A 19,232-nucleotide genomic window follows, 5' to 3' on the forward strand; every position below is an offset into this window, starting at 1 on the left:
TTCTGACTCTCTGTCTTTTCTCTATTTCTGACTCTGTCTTTTCTCTATTTCTGACTTTCTGTCTTTTTCTGACTTTGTCTTTTCTCTATTTCTGACTCTCTGTCTTTTCTCAATTTCTGACTCTGTCTTTTTCTCTATTTCTGACTTTCTGTCTTTTTCTGACTCTGTCTTTTCTCTCTTTCTGACTCTGTCTTTTCTCAATTTCTGACTCTGTCTTTTCTCTATTTCTGACTTTCTGTCTTTTTCTGACTTTGTCTTTTCTCTTTCTGACTCTGTCTTTTTCTGACTCTGTCTTTTCTCTCTTTCTGACTCTCTGTCTTTTCTCTATTTCTGACTCTGTCTTTTCTCTCTTTCTGACCTTCTGTCTTTTCTCTATTTCTGACTCTGTCTTTTCTCCATTTCTGACTTTCTGTCTTTTTCTGACTTTGTCTTTTCTCTATTTCTGACTCTGTCTTTTCTCTATTTCTGACTCTCTGTCTTTTCTCTATTTCTGACTCTCTGTCTTTTCTCTATTTCTGACTTTCTGTCTTTTCTCCATTTCTGACTTTTCTCTATTTCTGACTCTGTCTTTTCTCTTATTTCTGACTCTCTGTCTTTTCTCTATTTCTGACTCTGTCTTTTCTGTATTTCTGACTGTCTTTTCTCTATTTCTGACTCTCTGTCTTTTCTCTATTTCTGACTCTGTCTTTTCTCTATTTCTGACTTTCTGTCTTTTCTCCATTTCTGACTCTTTTCTCTATTTCTGACTCTCTGTCTTTTCTCTATTTCTGACTCTGTCTTTTTCTGACTCTGTCTTTTCTCTCTTTCTGACTCTGTCTTTTCTCAATTTCTGACTCTGTCTTTTTCTCTATTTCTGACTTTCTGTCTTTTTCTGACTTTGTCTTTTCTGTATTTCTGACCTTCTGTCTTTTTCTGACTTTGTCTTTTCTCTATTTCTGACTCTGTCTTTTCTCTCTTTCTGACTCTGTCTTTTCTCTATTTCTGACTCTGTCTTTTCTCTCTTTCTGACTCTGTCTTTTCTCTATTTCTGACTTTCTGACTTTGTCTTTTCTCAATATCTGACTCTGTCTTTTTCTCTATTTCTGACTTTCTGTCTTTTTCTGACTCTGTCTTTTCTCTCTTTCTGACTCTGTCTTTTCTCAATTTCTGACTCTGTCTTTTCTCTATTTCTGACTTTCTGTCTTTTTCTGACTTTGTCTTTTCTCTTTCTGACTCTGTCTTTTTCTGACTCTGTCTTTTCTCTCTTTCTGACTCTCTGTCTTTTCTCTATTTCTGACTCTGTCTTTTCTCTCTTTCTGACCTTCTGTCTTTTCTCTATTTCTGACTCTGTCTTTTCTCCATTTCTGACTTTCTGTCTTTTTCTGACTTTGTCTTTTCTCTATTTCTGACTCTCTGTCTTTTCTCTATTTCTGACTCTGTCTTTTCTCTATTTCTGACTTTCTGTCTTTTTCTGACTTTGTCTTTTCTCTATTTCTGACTCTCTGTCTTTTCTCAATTTCTGACTCTGTCTTTTTCTCTATTTCTGACTTTCTGTCTTTTTCTGACTCTGTCTTTTCTCTCTTTCTGACTCTGTCTTTTCTCAATTTCTGACTCTGTCTTTTCTCTATTTCTGACTTTCTGTCTTTTTCTGACTTTGTCTTTTCTCTTTCTGACTCTGTCTTTTTCTGACTCTGTCTTTTCTCTCTTTCTGACTCTCTGTCTTTTCTCTATTTCTGACTCTGTCTTTTCTCTCTTTCTGACCTTCTGTCTTTTCTCTATTTCTGACTCTGTCTTTTCTCCATTTCTGACTTTCTGTCTTTTTCTGACTTTGTCTTTTCTCTATTTCTGACTCTGTCTTTTCTCTATTTCTGACTCTCTGTCTTTTCTCTATTTCTGACTCTCTGTCTTTTCTCTATTTCTGACTTTCTGTCTTTTCTCCATTTCTGACTTTTCTCTATTTCTGACTCTGTCTTTTCTCTTATTTCTGACTCTCTGTCTTTTCTCTATTTCTGACTCTGTCTTTTCTGTATTTCTGACTGTCTTTTCTCTATTTCTGACTCTCTGTCTTTTCTCTATTTCTGACTCTGTCTTTTCTCTATTTCTGACTTTCTGTCTTTTCTCCATTTCTGACTCTTTTCTCTATTTCTGACTCTCTGTCTTTTCTCTATTTCTGACTCTGTCTTTTTCTGACTCTGTCTTTTCTCTCTTTCTGACTCTGTCTTTTCTCAATTTCTGACTCTGTCTTTTTCTCTATTTCTGACTCTCTGTCTTTTCTCCATTTCTGACTTTCTGTCTTTTTCTGACTTTGTCTTTTCTGTATTTCTGACTCTGTCTTTTCTCTATTTCTGACTCTGTATTTTCTCTATTTCTGACTCTCTGTCTTTTCTCTATTTCTGACTCTCCGTCTTTTCTCTATTTCTGACTCTCCGTCTTTTCTCTATTTCTGACTCTCCGTCTTTTCTCTATTTCTGACTCTCTGTCTTTTCTCTATTTCTGACTCTGTCTTTTCTCTTATTTCTGACTCTGTCTTTTTCTGACTCTGTCTTTTCTGTATTTCTGACTCTCTGTCTTTTCTCTATTTCTGACTCTCTGTCTTTTCTCTATTTCTGACTCTCTGTCTTTTCTCTATTTCTGACTTTCTGTCTTTTCTCCATTTCTGACTCTTTTCTCTATTTCTGACTCTCTGTCTTTTCTCTATTTCTGACTCTGTCTTTTTCTGACTCTGTCTTTTCTCTCTTTCTGACTCTGTCTTTTCTCAATTTCTGACTCTGTCTTTTCTCTATTTCTGACCTTCTGTCTTTTTCTGACTTTGTCTTTTCTCTATTTCTGACTCTGTCTTTTCTCTCTTTCTGACTCTGTCTTTTCTCTATTTCTGACTCTGTCTTTTCTCTCTTTCTGACTCTGTCTTTTCTCTATTTCTGACTTTCTGACTTTGTCTTTTCTCTATTTCTGACTCTCTGTCTTTTCTCAATTTCTGACTCTGTCTTTTTCTCTATTTCTGACTTTCTGTCTTTTTCTGACTCTGTCTTTTCTCTCTTTCTGACTCTGTCTTTTCTCTCTTTCTGACTCTGTCTTTTCTCAATTTCTGACTCTGTCTTTTCTCTATTTCTGACTTTCTGTCTTTTTCTGACTTTGTCTTTTCTCTTTCTGACTCTGTCTTTTTCTGACTCTGTCTTTTCTCTCTTTCTGACTCTCTGTCTTTTCTCTATTTCTGACTCTGTCTTTTCTCTCTTTCTGACCTTCTGTCTTTTCTCTATTTCTGACTCTGTCTTTTCTCCATTTCTGACTTTCTGTCTTTTTCTGACTTTGTCTTTTCTCTATTTCTGACTCTCTGTCTTTTCTCTATTTCTGACTCTGTCTTTTCTCTATTTCTGACTTTCTGTCTTTTTCTGACTTTGTCTTTTCTCTATTTCTGACTCTCTGTCTTTTCTCAATTTCTGACTCTGTCTTTTTCTCTATTTCTGACTTTCTGTCTTTTTCTGACTCTGTCTTTTCTCTCTTTCTGACTCTGTCTTTTCTCAATTTCTGACTCTGTCTTTTCTCTATTTCTGACTTTCTGTCTTTTTCTGACTTTGTCTTTTCTCTTTCTGACTCTGTCTTTTTCTGACTCTGTCTTTTCTCTCTTTCTGACTCTCTGTCTTTTCTCTCTTTCTGACTCTCTGTCTTTTCTCTATTTCTGACTCTGTCTTTTCTCTCTTTCTGACCTTCTGTCTTTTCTCTATTTCTGACTCTGTCTTTTCTCCATTTCTGACTTTCTGTCTTTTTCTGACTTTGTCTTTTCTCTATTTCTGACTCTCTGTCTTTTCTCTATTTCTGACTTTCTGTCTTTTCTCCATTTCTGACTCTTTTCTCTATTTCTGACTCTGTCTTTTCTCTTATTTCTGACTCTCTGTCTTTTCTCTATTTCTGACTCTGTCTTTTCTGTATTTCTGACTGTCTTTTCTCTATTTCTGACTCTCTGTCTTTTCTCTATTTCTGACTCTGTCTTTTCTCCATTTCTGACTCTCTGTCTTTTCTCTATTTCTGACTCTGTCTTTTTCTGACTCTGTCTTTTCTCTCTTTCTGACTCTGTCTTTTCTCAATTTCTGACTCTGTCTTTTTCTCTATTTCTGACTTTCTGTCTTTTTCTGACTTTGTCTTTTCTGTATTTCTGACCTTCTGTCTTTTTCTGACTTTGTCTTTTCTCTATTTCTGACTCTGTCTTTTCTCTCTTTCTGACTCTGTCTTTTCTCTATTTCTGACTCTGTCTTTTCTCTCTTTCTGACTCTGTCTTTTCTCTATTTCTGACTTTCTGACTTTGTCTTTTCTCAATTTCTGACTCTGTCTTTTTCTCTATTTCTGACTTTCTGTCTTTTTCTGACTCTGTCTTTTCTCTCTTTCTGACTCTGTCTTTTCTCAATTTCTGACTCTGTCTTTTCTCTATTTCTGACTTTCTGTCTTTTTCTGACTTTGTCTTTTCTCTTTCTGACTCTGTCTTTTTCTGACTCTGTCTTTTCTCTCTTTCTGACTCTCTGTCTTTTCTCTATTTCTGACTCTGTCTTTTCTCTCTTTCTGACCTTCTGTCTTTTCTCTATTTCTGACTCTCTGTCTTTTCTCCATTTCTGACTTTGTCTTTTTCTGACTTTGTCTTTTCTGTATTTCTGACTCTGTCTTTTCTCTATTTCTGACTCTGTCTTTTCTCTATTTCTGACTCTGTCTTTTCTCTATTTCTGACTCTGTCTTTTCTCTATTTCTGACTCTGTCTTTTCTCTATTTCTGACTCTCTGTCTTTTCTCTATTTCTGACTCTTTTCTCTATTTCTGACTCTCCGTCTTTTCTCTATTTCTGACTCTCTGTCTTTTCTCTATTTCTGACTCTGTCTTTTCTCTTATTTCTGACTCTGTCTTTTTCTGACTCTGTCTTTTCTCTATTTCTGACTCTCTGTCTTTTCTCTATTTCTGACTCTCTGTCTTTTCTCTATTTCTGACTCTCTGTCTTTTCTCTATTTCTGACTTTCTGTCTTTTCTCCATTTCTGACTCTTTTCTCTATTTCTGACTCTCTGTCTTTTCTCTATTTCTGACTCTGTCTTTTTCTGACTCTGTCTTTTCTCTCTTTCTGACTCTGTCTTTTCTCAATTTCTGACTCTGTCTTTTCTCTATTTCTGACCTTCTGTCTTTTTCTGACTTTGTCTTTTCTCTCTTTCTGACTCTGTCTTTTCTCTCTTTCTGACTCTGTCTTTTCTCTATTTCTGACTCTGTCTTTTCTCTCTTTCTGACTCTGTCTTTTCTCTCTTTCTGACTCTGTCTTTTCTCTATTTCTGACTTTCTGACTTTGTCTTTTCTCTATTTCTGACTCTCTGTCTTGTCTGTATTTCTGACTTTCTGTCTTTTCTCCATTTCTGACTCTCTTTTCTCTATTTCTGACCTTCTGTCTTTTCTCTATTTCTCTGAGTTTGTCTTTTCTCTATTTCTGACTTCTGTTTCTATCTTTTCTCTCATTCTTTTTCTCTCCCTTCTTTGTCTCTTTCTTCTATCTTTTCTCTCCTTCCTTCTCTCTTTATTTCTCTATCTTTTCGCTCATTCTCTCTTTTCTCTCGTGTTTTATCCAACCCCCCCGCCCCCCGCAATTTCTGACTTTGTCTTTTCTGTATTTCTGACCTTCTGTCTTTTCTCTATTTCTGACTCTGTCTTTTCTCTATTTCTGACTCTCTCTTTTTCTGACTCTGTCTTTTCTCTCTTTCTGACTCTGTCTTTTTCTGACTTTGTCTTTTCTGTATTTCTGACTCTTTGTCTTTTCTCTATTTCTGACTCTCTCTTTTTCTGACTCTGTCTTTTCTCTTTTTCTGACTCTGTCTTTTTCTGACTTTGTCTTTTCTGTATTTCTGACTCTTTGTCTTTTCTCTATTTCTGACTCTGTCTTTTTCTGACTCTGTCTTTTCTCTCTTTCTGACTCTGTCTTTTTCTGACTTTGTCTTTTCTCTATTTCTGACTCTCTGTCTTTTCTCTATTTCTGACTCTGTCTTTTTCTGACTCTGTCTTTTCTCTCTTTCTGACTCTGTCTTTTTCTGACTCTGTCTTTTCTCTCTTTCTGACTCTGTCTTTTTCTGACTTTGTCTTTTCTCTATTTCTGACTCTGTCTTTTTCTGACTTTGTCTTTTCTCTATTTCTGACTCTGTCTTTTCTCTCTTTCTGACTCTGTCTTTTCTCTATTTCTGACTCTGTCTTTTCTCTCTTTCTGACTCTGTCTTTTCTCTCTTTCTGACTCTGTCTTTTCTCTCTTTCTGACTCTGTCTTTTCTCTATTTCTGACTCTGTCTTTTCTCTCTTTCTGACTCTGTCTTTTCTCTCTTTCTGACTCTGTCTTTTTCTGACTTTGTCTTTTCTCTATTTCTGACTCTCTGTCTTTTCTCTATTTCTGACTCTGTCTTTTTCTGACTCTATCTTTTTCTGACTCTATCTTTTCTCTATTTCTGACTCTATCTTTTCTCTATTTCTGACTCTGTCTTTTCTCTCTTTCTGACTCTGTCTTTTCTCTATTTCTGACTCTGTCTTTTCTCTCTTTCTGACCTTCTGTCTTTTCTCTATTTCTGACTCTCTGTCTTTTCTCCATTTCTGACTTTCTGTCTTTTTCTGACTTTGTCTTTTCTCTTTCTGACTCTGTCTTTTTCTGACTCTGTCTTTTCTCTCTTTCTGACTCTGTCTTTTCTCTCTTTCTGACCTTCTGTCTTTTCTCTATTTCTGACTCTCTGTCTTTTCTCCATTTCTGACTTTCTGTCTTTTTCTGACTTTGTCTTTTCTCTATTTCTGACTTTGTCTTTTCTCTATTTCTGACTCTCTGTCTTTTCTCAATTTCTGACTCTGTCTTTTTCTCTATTTCTGACTTTCTGTCTTTTTCTGACTCTGTCTTTTCTCTCTTTCTGACTCTGTCTTTTCTCAATTTCTGACTCTGTCTTTTCTCTATTTCTGACTTTCTGTCTTTTTCTGACTTTGTCTTTTCTCTTTCTGACTCTGTCTTTTTCTGACTCTGTCTTTTCTCTCTTTCTGACTCTCTGTCTTTTCTCTATTTCTGACTCTGTCTTTTCTCTCTTTCTGACCTTCTGTCTTTTCTCTATTTCTGACTCTGTCTTTTCTCCATTTCTGACTTTCTGTCTTTTTCTGACTTTGTCTTTTCTCTATTTCTGACTCTCTGTCTTTTCTCTATTTCTGACTCTGTCTTTTCTCTATTTCTGACTTTCTGTCTTTTTCTGACTTTGTCTTTTCTCTATTTCTGACTCTCTGTCTTTTCTCAATTTCTGACTCTGTCTTTTTCTCTATTTCTGACTTTCTGTCTTTTTCTGACTCTTTGTCTTTTCTCTATTTCTGACTCTGTCTTTTTCTGACTCTGTCTTTTCTCTCTTTCTGACTCTGTCTTTTTCTGACTTTGTCTTTTCTCTATTTCTGACTCTCTGTCTTTTCTCTATTTCTGACTCTGTCTTTTTCTGACTCTGTCTTTTCTCTCTTTCTGACTCTGTCTTTTTCTGACTCTGTCTTTTCTCTCTTTCTGACTCTGTCTTTTTCTGACTTTGTCTTTTCTCTATTTCTGACTCTGTCTTTTTCTGACTTTGTCTTTTCTCTATTTCTGACTCTGTCTTTTCTCTATTTCTGACTCTGTCTTTTCTCTATTTCTGACTCTCTCTTTTTCTGACTCTGTCTTTTCTCTCTTTCTGACTCTGTCTTTTTCTGACTTTGTCTTTTCTGTATTTCTGACTCTTTGTCTTTTCTCTATTTCTGACTCTCTCTTTTTCTGACTCTGTCTTTTCTCTTTTTCTGACTCTGTCTTTTTCTGACTTTGTCTTTTCTGTATTTCTGACTCTTTGTCTTTTCTCTATTTCTGACTCTGTCTTTTTCTGACTCTGTCTTTTCTCTCTTTCTGACTCTGTCTTTTTCTGACTTTGTCTTTTCTCTATTTCTGACTCTCTGTCTTTTCTCTATTTCTGACTCTGTCTTTTTCTGACTCTGTCTTTTCTCTCTTTCTGACTCTGTCTTTTTCTGACTCTGTCTTTTCTCTCTTTCTGACTCTGTCTTTTTCTGACTTTGTCTTTTCTCTATTTCTGACTCTGTCTTTTTCTGACTTTGTCTTTTCTCTATTTCTGACTCTGTCTTTTCTCTCTTTCTGACTCTGTCTTTTCTCTATTTCTGACTCTGTCTTTTCTCTCTTTCTGACTCTGTCTTTTCTCTCTTTCTGACTCTGTCTTTTCTCTCTTTCTGACTCTGTCTTTTCTCTATTTCTGACTCTGTCTTTTCTCTCTTTCTGACTCTGTCTTTTCTCTCTTTCTGACTCTGTCTTTTTCTGACTTTGTCTTTTCTCTATTTCTGACTCTCTGTCTTTTCTCTATTTCTGACTCTGTCTTTTTCTGACTCTATCTTTTTCTGACTCTATCTTTTCTCTATTTCTGACTCTATCTTTTCTCTATTTCTGACTCTGTCTTTTCTCTCTTTCTGACTCTGTCTTTTCTCTATTTCTGACTCTGTCTTTTCTCTCTTTCTGACCTTCTGTCTTTTCTCTATTTCTGACTCTCTGTCTTTTCTCCATTTCTGACTTTCTGTCTTTTTCTGACTTTGTCTTTTCTCTTTCTGACTCTGTCTTTTTCTGACTCTGTCTTTTCTCTCTTTCTGACTCTGTCTTTTCTCTCTTTCTGACCTTCTGTCTTTTCTCTATTTCTGACTCTCTGTCTTTTCTCCATTTCTGACTTTCTGTCTTTTTCTGACTTTGTCTTTTCTCTATTTCTGACTTTGTCTTTTCTCTATTTCTGACTCTCTGTCTTTTCTCAATTTCTGACTCTGTCTTTTTCTCTATTTCTGACTTTCTGTCTTTTTCTGACTCTGTCTTTTCTCTCTTTCTGACTCTGTCTTTTCTCAATTTCTGACTCTGTCTTTTCTCTATTTCTGACTTTCTGTCTTTTTCTGACTTTGTCTTTTCTCTTTCTGACTCTGTCTTTTTCTGACTCTGTCTTTTCTCTCTTTCTGACTCTCTGTCTTTTCTCTATTTCTGACTCTGTCTTTTCTCTCTTTCTGACCTTCTGTCTTTTCTCTATTTCTGACTCTGTCTTTTCTCCATTTCTGACTTTCTGTCTTTTTCTGACTTTGTCTTTTCTCTATTTCTGACTCTCTGTCTTTTCTCTATTTCTGACTCTGTCTTTTCTCTATTTCTGACTTTCTGTCTTTTTCTGACTTTGTCTTTTCTCTATTTCTGACTCTCTGTCTTTTCTCAATTTCTGACTCTGTCTTTTTCTCTATTTCTGACTTTCTGTCTTTTTCTGACTCTGTCTTTTCTCTCTTTCTGACTCTGTCTTTTCTCAATTTCTGACTCTGTCTTTTCTCTATTTCTGACTTTCTGTCTTTTTCTGACTTTGTCTTTTCTCTTTCTGACTCTGTCTTTTTCTGACTCTGTCTTTTCTCTCTTTCTGACTCTCTGTCTTTTCTCTCTTTCTGACTCTCTGTCTTTTCTCTATTTCTGACTCTGTCTTTTCTCTCTTTCTGACCTTCTGTCTTTTCTCTATTTCTGACTCTGTCTTTTCTCCATTTCTGACTTTCTGTCTTTTTCTGACTTTGTCTTTTCTCTATTTCTGACTCTCTGTCTTTTCTCTATTTCTGACTTTCTGTCTTTTCTCCATTTCTGACTCTTTTCTCTATTTCTGACTCTGTCTTTTCTCTTATTTCTGACTCTCTGTCTTTTCTCTATTTCTGACTCTGTCTTTTCTGTATTTCTGACTGTCTTTTCTCTATTTCTGACTCTCTGTCTTTTCTCTATTTCTGACTCTGTCTTTTCTCCATTTCTGACTCTCTGTCTTTTCTCTATTTCTGACTCTGTCTTTTTCTGACTCTGTCTTTTCTCTCTTTCTGACTCTGTCTTTTCTCAATTTCTGACTCTGTCTTTTTCTCTATTTCTGACTTTCTGTCTTTTTCTGACTTTGTCTTTTCTGTATTTCTGACCTTCTGTCTTTTTCTGACTTTGTCTTTTCTCTATTTCTGACTCTGTCTTTTCTCTCTTTCTGACTCTGTCTTTTCTCTATTTCTGACTCTGTCTTTTCTCTCTTTCTGACTCTGTCTTTTCTCTATTTCTGACTTTCTGACTTTGTCTTTTCTCAATTTCTGACTCTGTCTTTTTCTCTATTTCTGACTTTCTGTCTTTTTCTGACTCTGTCTTTTCTCTCTTTCTGACTCTGTCTTTTCTCAATTTCTGACTCTGTCTTTTCTCTATTTCTGACTTTCTGTCTTTTTCTGACTTTGTCTTTTCTCTTTCTGACTCTGTCTTTTTCTGACTCTGTCTTTTCTCTCTTTCTGACTCTCTGTCTTTTCTCTATTTCTGACTCTGTCTTTTCTCTCTTTCTGACCTTCTGTCTTTTCTCTATTTCTGACTCTCTGTCTTTTCTCCATTTCTGACTTTCTGTCTTTTTCTGACTTTGTCTTTTCTGTATTTCTGACTCTGTCTTTTCTCTATTTCTGACTCTGTCTTTTCTCTATTTCTGACTCTGTCTTTTCTCTATTTCTGACTCTGTCTTTTCTCTATTTCTGACTCTGTCTTTTCTCTATTTCTGACTCTCTGTCTTTTCTCTATTTCTGACTCTTTTCTCTATTTCTGACTCTCCGTCTTTTCTCTATTTCTGACTCTCTGTCTTTTCTCTATTTCTGACTCTGTCTTTTCTCTTATTTCTGACTCTGTCTTTTTCTGACTCTGTCTTTTCTGTATTTCTGACTCTGTCTTTTCTCTATTTCTGACTCTCTGTCTTTTCTCTATTTCTGACTCTCTGTCTTTTCTCTATTTCTGACTCTCTGTCTTTTCTCTATTTCTGACTCTCTGTCTTTTCTCTATTTCTGACTTTCTGTCTTTTCTCCATTTCTGACTCTTTTCTCTATTTCTGACTCTCTGTCTTTTCTCTATTTCTGACTCTGTCTTTTTCTGACTCTGTCTTTTCTCTCTTTCTGACTCTGTCTTTTCTCAATTTCTGACTCTGTCTTTTCTCTATTTCTGACCTTCTGTCTTTTTCTGACTTTGTCTTTTCTCTCTTTCTGACTCTGTCTTTTCTCTCTTTCTGACTCTGTCTTTTCTCTATTTCTGACTCTGTCTTTTCTCTCTTTCTGACTCTGTCTTTTCTCTATTTCTGACTTTCTGACTTTGTCTTTTCTCTATTTCTGACTCTCTGTCTTGTCTGTATTTCTGACTTTCTGTCTTTTCTCCATTTCTGACTCTCTTTTCTCTATTTCTGACCTTCTGTCTTTTCTCTATTTCTCTGAGTTTGTCTTTTCTCTATTTCTGACTTCTGTTTCTATCTTTTCTCTCATTCTTTTTCTCTCCCTTCTTTGTCTCTTTCTTCTATCTTTTCTCTCCTTCCTTCTCTCTTTATTTCTCTATCTTTTCGCTCATTCTCTCTTTTCTCTCGTGTTTTATCCAACCCCCCCGCCCCCCGCAATTTCTGACTTTGTCTTTTCTGTATTTCTGACCTTCTGTCTTTTCTCTATTTCTGACTCTGTCTTTTCTCTATTTCTGACTCTCTCTTTTTCTGACTCTGTCTTTTCTCTCTTTCTGACTCTGTCTTTTTCTGACTTTGTCTTTTCTGTATTTCTGACTCTTTGTCTTTTCTCTATTTCTGACTCTCTCTTTTTCTGACTCTGTCTTTTCTCTTTTTCTGACTCTGTCTTTTTCTGACTTTGTCTTTTCTGTATTTCTGACTCTTTGTCTTTTCTCTATTTCTGACTCTGTCTTTTTCTGACTCTGTCTTTTCTCTCTTTCTGACTCTGTCTTTTTCTGACTTTGTCTTTTCTCTATTTCTGACTCTCTGTCTTTTCTCTATTTCTGACTCTGTCTTTTTCTGACTCTGTCTTTTCTCTCTTTCTGACTCTGTCTTTTTCTGACTCTGTCTTTTCTCTCTTTCTGACTCTGTCTTTTTCTGACTTTGTCTTTTCTCTATTTCTGACTCTGTCTTTTTCTGACTTTGTCTTTTCTCTATTTCTGACTCTGTCTTTTCTCTCTTTCTGACTCTGTCTTTTCTCTATTTCTGACTCTGTCTTTTCTCTCTTTCTGACTCTGTCTTTTCTCTCTTTCTGACTCTGTCTTTTCTCTATTTCTGACTCTGTCTTTTCTCTCTTTCTGACTCTGTCTTTTCTCTCTTTCTGACTCTGTCTTTTTCTGACTTTGTCTTTTCTCTATTTCTGACTCTCTGTCTTTTCTCTATTTCTGACTCTGTCTTTTTCTGACTCTATCTTTTTCTGACTCTATCTTTTCTCTATTTCTGACTCTATCTTTTCTCTATTTCTGACTCTGTCTTTTCTCTCTTTCTGACTCTGTCTTTTCTCTATTTCTGACTCTGTCTTTTCTCTCTTTCTGACCTTCTGTCTTTTCTCTATTTCTGACTCTCTGTCTTTTCTCCATTTCTGACTTTCTGTCTTTTTCTGACTTTGTCTTTTCTCTTTCTGACTCTGTCTTTTTCTGACTCTGTCTTTTCTCTCTTTCTGACTCTGTCTTTTCTCTCTTTCTGACCTTCTGTCTTTTCTCTATTTCTGACTCTCTGTCTTTTCTCCATTTCTGACTTTCTGTCTTTTTCTGACTTTGTCTTTTCTCTATTTCTGACTTTGTCTTTTCTCTCTTTCTGACTCTGTCTTTTCTCTCTTTCTGACCTTCTGTCTTTTCTCTATTTCTGACTCTCTGTCTTTTCTCCATTTCTGACTTTCTGTCTTTTTCTGACTTTGTCTTTTCTCTATTTCTGACTTTGTCTTTTCTCTATTTCTGACTCTCTGTCTTTTCTCTATTTCTATCTTCTGACTCTATCTTTTCTCTCATTCTTTTTCTATCCCTTCTTTGTCTCTTTCTTTCTCTATCTGTTCGCTCCTTCTTTCTCGCCCATTCTATCTTTTCTCTCGTGCTTTTTCCAAATATCCCCCCCCCCGCAATAATTCCCCCCCCCCGCAATAATTCCACCCCCCGCAATTTATCCCCCCCCGCAATAATTTCCCCCCCGCAATTTATCCCCCCCCCCGCAATTTATCCCCCCCCCTGCAATTTATTCCCCCCCCTGCAATTTATTCCCCCCCCTGCAATTTATTCCCCCCCTGCAATTTATCCCCCCCCGCAATAATTCCCCCCCCCCGCAATTAATCCCCCCCCGCAATTTATCCCCCCCCGCAATCTACCCCCCCCCGCAATCTACCCCCCCCGCAATCTACCCCCCCCGCAATCTACCCCCCCCGCAATCTACCCCCCCCGCAATCTACCCCCCCCGCAATTTATTCCCCCCCCTGCAATTTATTCCCCCCCCTGCAATTTATTCCCCCCCCTGCAATTTATCCCCCCCCGCAATTTATCCCCCCCCCGCAATTTATTCCCCCCCCTGCAATTTATTCCCCCCCCTGCAATTTATTCCCCCCCGCAATTCCCCCCCCCCCGCAATAATTCCCCCCCCCCCCGCAATTTATCCCCCCCCGCAATCTACCCCTCCCCCCGCAATTTATTCCCCCCCCCGCAATCTACTCCCCCCCCGCAATTATTTCTCCCTCCTCTGCAATTATCCCCCCCCAAAAAATTTCCTCCAACCGCAATTTATATCCACGATGTAAATTTTATCCCCTGCAATATTTCTCCCCCCCCCCCACAACATTCCCCTTTTGTACAGACCCCCACCCAATCTAAATAATCCTCATCTACAGACCCCTATCTGATATCTCAAGTTAACTGACCCCCATCTAATACCCTCACTATCAACAGACCCAGGAACAGACCCCCATCTAATTATCCCCATCCAGGACCGAGTCCCATCTAGATACCCCCCCAGGAACAGACTCCCATCTAGATACCCCCCCCCAGGAACAGACTCCCATCTAGATACCCCCCCCCCCCAGGAACGAGTCCCATCTAGATACCCCCCCCCCCCCAGGACCGAGTCCCATCTAGATACCCCCCCAGGAACAGACTCCCATCTAGATACCCCCCCCCCCCCCGGACCGAGTCCCATCTAGATACCCCCCCAGGAACAGACTCCCATCTAGATACCCCCCCCCCCAGGACCGAGTCCCATCTAGATACCCCCCCCCCCAGGAACAGACTCCCATCTAGATACCCCCCCCCCCAGGACCGAGTCCCATCTAGATACCCCCCCAGGACCGAGCCCCATCCAGATACCCCCCCAGGAACAGACTCCCATCTAGATACCCCCCCCCCCAGGACCGAGTCCCATCTAGATACCCCCCCCTGGAACAGACTCCCATCTAGATAACCCCCCCCCCCCCCCAGGACCGAGTCCCGTCTAGATACCCCCCCAGGAACAGGCTCCCATCTCGATAACCCCCCACAGGAACAGTCTCCCATCCAGATACCCCCCCAGGAACAGACTCCCATCTAGATACCCCCCCCCCCAGGACCGAGTCCCATCTAGATACCCCCCCCTGGAACAGACTCCCATCTAGATAACCCCCCCCCCCCAGGACCGAGTCCCGTCTAGATACCCCCCCCAGGAACAGGCTCCCATCTCGATAACCCCCCACAGGAACAGTCTCCCATCTAGATACCCCCCCAGGACCGAGTCCCATCTAGATGCCCCCCCCAGGAACAGTCTCCCATCTAGATAACCCCCCAGGACCGAGTCCCATCTAGATACCTCCCCAGGACCAAGTCCCATCTCGATAACCCCCCACAGGAACAGACTCCCATCTAAATATCCCCCCCAGGAACAGACTCCCATCTAAATATCCCCCCCAGGACCGAGTCCCATCTGGATACCTCCCCCCCCCCCCCCAGGGACAGACCCCCATCTAGATACCCCGCCGGGGACAGACCCCCATCTAGATACATCCCCGGGGACAGTCCCCCATCTAGATACATCCCCGGGGACAGTCCCCCATTTAAATACATCCCCGGGGAGAGACCCCCATCTAGATACATCCCTGGGGACAGACCGCCATCTGAATACATCCCCGGGGACAGACCCCCATCTAAATACATCCCCGGGGACAGACCGCCATCTAAATATACCCTTATAATACCCCTATTACAAATACCTGACTGGAACAGACCCCCATCTAAATACATCCCCGGGGACAGACCCCCATCTAAATACTAACCCCAGGGACAGACCCCCATCTAAATACCCCCCCCCCCCCACCCGGGACAGACCCCCATCTAAATACTAACCCTGGGGACAGACCCCCATCTAAATACTAACCCTGGGGACAGACCCCCATCTAAATACATCCCTGGGGACAGACTCCCATCTAAATACATCCCCAGGGACAGACCCCCATCTAAATACTAACCCTGGGGACAGACCCCCATCTAAATACTAACCCCGGGGACAGACCCCCATCTAAATACTAACCCTGGGGACAGACCCCCATCTAAATACATCCCCGGGGACAGACCCCCATCTAAATATACCCTTATAATACCCCTATTACTAATACCTGACTGGAACAGACCCCCATCTAAATACCATCCCCCCGGGGACAGACCCCCATCTAAATACGCCCCCCCCCCCGGGGACAGACCGCTATCTAAGTACTAACCCTGGGGACAGACCCCGATCTAAATACATCCCCGGGGACAGACCCCCATCTAAATACTAACCCCGGGGACAGACCCCCATCTAAATACCCCCGCCCCCCGGGGACAGACCCCCATCTAAATACATCCCCGGGGACAGACCACCATCTAAATACCACCCCGGGGACAGACCCCCATCTAAATACTAACCCCGGGGACAGACCCCCATCTAAATACTAACCCCGGGGACAGACCCCCATCTAAATACCATCCCCGGGGACAGACCCCCATCTAAATACATCCCTGGGGACAGACCCCCATCTAAATACCCCCCCCGGGGACAGACCCCCATCTAAATATACCCTTATAATACCCCTATTACAAATACCTGACTGGAACAGACCCCCATCTAAATACCATCCCCACCGGGGACAGACCCCCATCTAAGTACTAACCCTGGGGACAGACCCCCATCTAAATACATCCCTGGGGACAGACCCCCATCTAAATACCCCCCCCGGGGACAGACCCCCATCTAAATATACCCTTATAATACCCCTATTACAAATACCTGACTGGAACAGACCCCCATCTAAATACCCCCCCACCGGGGACAGACCCCCATCTAAATACTAACCCCGGGGACAGACCCCCATCTAAATACATCCCTGGGGACAGACCCCCATCTAAATACATCCCCGGGGACAGACCTCCATCTAAATATACCCTTATAATACCCCTATTACAAATACCTGACTGGAACAGACCCCCATCTAAATACCATCCCCCCGGGGACAGACCCCCATCTAAGTACTAACCCTGGGGACAGACCCCGATCTAAATAGATCCCCGGGGACAGACCCCCATCTAAATACATCCCTGGGGACAGACCCCCATCTAAATACATCCACGGGGACAGACCCCCATCTAAATACCCCACCCGGGGACAGACCTCCATCCAGATACCCCACCCGGGGACAGACCCCCATCTAAATACTAATCACGGGAACAGACCCCGATCTAAATACATGCCCGGGAACAGACCCCCATCTAAATACCCCACCCGGGGACAGACCCCCATCTAAATACTAATCACGGGAACAGACCCCGATCTAAATACATGCCCGGGAACAGACCCCCATCCAGATAACCCACCCGGGGACAGACCCCCATCTAATTATACCCTTATAATACCCCTGTTACAAATACCTGACGGGAACAGACCCCCATCTAAATACTAACCCCGGGGACAGAGCCCCATCTAAATAAATTCCCGGGGACAGACCCTCATCTAAATACATCCCCGGGGACAGACCCCTATTTAGATAGCCCACCCGGGGACATTCCCCCAACTAAATAAAACCCCGGGGACAGACCCCCATCTAAATACAGACCCCCATCTAAATACAGACCCCCATCTAAATAAATCGCCGGGGACAGACCCCTATTTAGATAGCCCACCCGGGGACAGACCCCCAACTAAATAAATCCCGGGGACAGACCCCTATTTAGATAGCCCACCCGTGGACAGACCCCCAAATAAATAAATCCCCGGGGACAGACCCCTATTTAGATAGCCCACCCGGGGACAGACCCCCAACTAAATAAAACCCCGGGGACAGACCCCCTTCGAAATACAGACCCCCATCTAAATACATCCCCGGGACAGACCCCCATCCAGATACCCCACCCAGGGACAGACCCCCATCTATTTATACCCTTATAATACCCCTGTTACAAATACCTGACGGTAACAGACCCCCATCTAAATACTAACCCCGGGGACAGACCCCCATCTAAATACATCCCCGGGGACAGACCCCCATCTAAATACATCCCCGGGGACAGACCGCCATCTAAATACTAACCCCGGGGACAGACCCCCATCTAAATACTAACCCCGGGGACAGACCCCCATCTAAATCCAGACCCCCATCTAAATACATCCCCGGGGACTGACCCCTATTTAGATAGCCCACCCGGGGGCAGACCCCCATCTAATTATACCCTTATAATACCCCTGTTACAAATACCTGATGGGAACAGACCCCCATCTAAATACTAACCCCGGGGACAGACCCCCATCTAAATACTAACCCCGGGGACAGACCCCCATCTAAATACTAACCCCAGGGACAGGCCCCCATCTAAATACCCCCCGCCCCGGGACAGATCCCCACCTAAATACTAACCCCGGGGACAGACCCCCATCTAAATACTAACCCCGGGGACAGACCCCCATCTAAATACTAACCCCGGGGACAGACCCCCATCTAAATACATCCCCGGGGACAGACCCCCATCTAAATACTAACCCCGGGGACAGACCCCCATCTAAATACCATCTGAATATGCAGAGACAGAAAGAGGTGGAGGGGCAGAGACACAAAGTAAGATGTGTTCACAGAATGGAGAGGGGTGTCCCGGGACAGGTCGGAGGGAAATGCAGAGATAATCTTGCAGGAAAGGAGGAGCAGAGATGGAAAGATTCAGGGATTTGGAAGTGAGTGAGAGAAGAAATGGACTGAGAGAGAGACAGATAAAGATGCAGAGAGTCGCAGAAAGAGAATGACAATGGAAACCTGTGAGACTCCAGAGAGAGGCAAAGATAGAAAGGATGTTGAGAGATACAGAGATAGGGATTTAAAGATGTGAAGAAACAGAGTTAGGAACAAAGAGGAAGGTGCAGGGAACAAGTTGCAGCAAGAGATGGAGAGAGGGAAATCTATGGGATTACATTGACTGTTCTGGAGCAGCGATTCCCAAACTATTCCCTTCGGAGCACCATCCAGCCCCCTCCCTTGTGTTAAAATAAAATCCACAGACCCCCGAAAACACAAAATCAAAATACTGCAGATGCTGGAAATCTGAAATAAAAACTGTTCTGGAATTACTGAGCATTTCCAGCACTTTGTTTTTCTATCAGCCCCGAAATCACAAACAGTCTTCTTTTCTGGATCTAGAAATTAATTTGACAATGACAAATATATTTTTATTATTACTTTCCCTCTCCGGTTAAAGCTCTTGTCGGAGAATTCCACGTGGCCAAAAGATTCTCCCTCTGCATCATCACAGCTGCAGCTTCCGAAAAGATTCTCCTTGGGAATAAGAGAAATAAAATTGATTCAAACAAAGCAAAGCATTTTTGCACAGAAATGAAACACAGCGAGAGCCCAGGACTCTCTCTCCAACTCACTGACATAAAACAATCTCTCAGTGACTTACAAACACATCCCCTGACACAGAGCCAGAGACTGGGAAGTGTAGATGTGTTTACCCTGTCATTTCCTGCTGTCTCTCTCTCTCCCTCTCTCTCTCTATTTCTCTCTGTGTGTCTCTCTACATCTGTTTCTGCCTCATTGTAAAAGCACACAAACACTGGTGACCCCCATCCCCTCTCCTGTAGAAGGATAGAGAGAGAAATCCACATTCCCATCCCTGAAAATCTGAATTCAAATGGTCCCCCGGTGTTTCATTTCACTGTCAAATTCAGCCCACAGCCTAAAACACCAGCAATATTCGGGAATGAGAACAAGCCTTTACAAACCTTCACATTTCACCCATTTCATTGCTGATTCACAGAAGTATTTGACACTCAATGAATCAATTTTTAAAGTGCTCGTCACTGTTGCAACGTTGGAAATGCTGTCGGCCATTGATGCACAGCAAGATCCCACAAGCAGCAGTCTGATAACAGTGGGCTACCCCTTCTCCGCCCCCTCTTGATTCCCTCCATGTTTCCCTCACTCTCCTGCATCTCTCTCCCT

Source organism: Heterodontus francisci, unplaced genomic scaffold (genome assembly GCF_036365525.1).
Source record: "Heterodontus francisci isolate sHetFra1 unplaced genomic scaffold, sHetFra1.hap1 HAP1_SCAFFOLD_228, whole genome shotgun sequence".
In the NCBI taxonomy this organism is placed as follows: domain Eukaryota; kingdom Metazoa; phylum Chordata; class Chondrichthyes; order Heterodontiformes; family Heterodontidae; genus Heterodontus; species Heterodontus francisci.